The sequence below is a fragment of the Benincasa hispida genome, chromosome 2 (genome assembly GCF_027475165.1).
Source record: "Benincasa hispida cultivar pf3 chromosome 2, pf3_genome.v1.1, whole genome shotgun sequence".
Taxonomy (NCBI): Eukaryota; Viridiplantae; Streptophyta; class Magnoliopsida; order Cucurbitales; family Cucurbitaceae; genus Benincasa; species Benincasa hispida.
This window is the reverse complement of record NC_143479.1, coordinates 67312000-67312535: the sequence shown is the minus strand read 5'-3', so window position 1 is coordinate 67312535 and position 536 is coordinate 67312000. Positions and strand designations below refer to the sequence as shown.

Below are 536 nucleotides of genomic sequence, written 5' to 3'. Positions count from 1 at the left end.
AAATTAAACCATAATATAGGACAAGAATGTTCTAGTTCCCTTTATTATTTATTTATGGGGAGATTTTTTAAAAATTTTAAGAAGATAAGTAATATCTTATCTTCATTTTTTCTTTCATTTTTTTTTTTTTTTAGTTCAATTCTTCATACTAAGTTTACAAAAATGCCCTTCTAAGGAAAGAAAAACCTGCAATAAAGTTCAAAAATCGTAAAAATAAAAGAATAGAAAAGGGAAAGACAATCGACAATCGATTTGCTTTCATTGAGAGTCGAACTCAAGACCTCCCGCTTACTAAACAGGTGCTCTAACCAACTGAGCTATGAAAGCAATTTATTAACAACTTTACAATCTTTTATTTATCTAGTTTTTAAATTTTCTAATTAAGATTATGAAACTACATACATTGGTTTGATAGTGTGGTCTATTGTAATGTTATTTTTAAAAATAAATAAATAAAACTACACTTGGATTATGATTTACAAGCTTCATGAATACTAGGAAAAAACTAATACATACTCTTTTTTTTTCTCTCTCTC

At 25.9% G+C, this 536-nt stretch overlaps 1 non-coding gene across 1 annotated transcript; it reads right to left on the bottom strand.

The window, feature by feature from the left end:
* Positions 1-253: 253 nt before the first annotated feature.
* On the bottom strand, positions 254-327 carry TRNAT-AGU (transfer RNA threonine (anticodon AGU)). Its single transcript has one exon. It is a non-coding gene; the product is annotated as a tRNA-Thr (tRNA).
* Between the last annotated feature and the right edge of the window lie 209 nt (positions 328-536).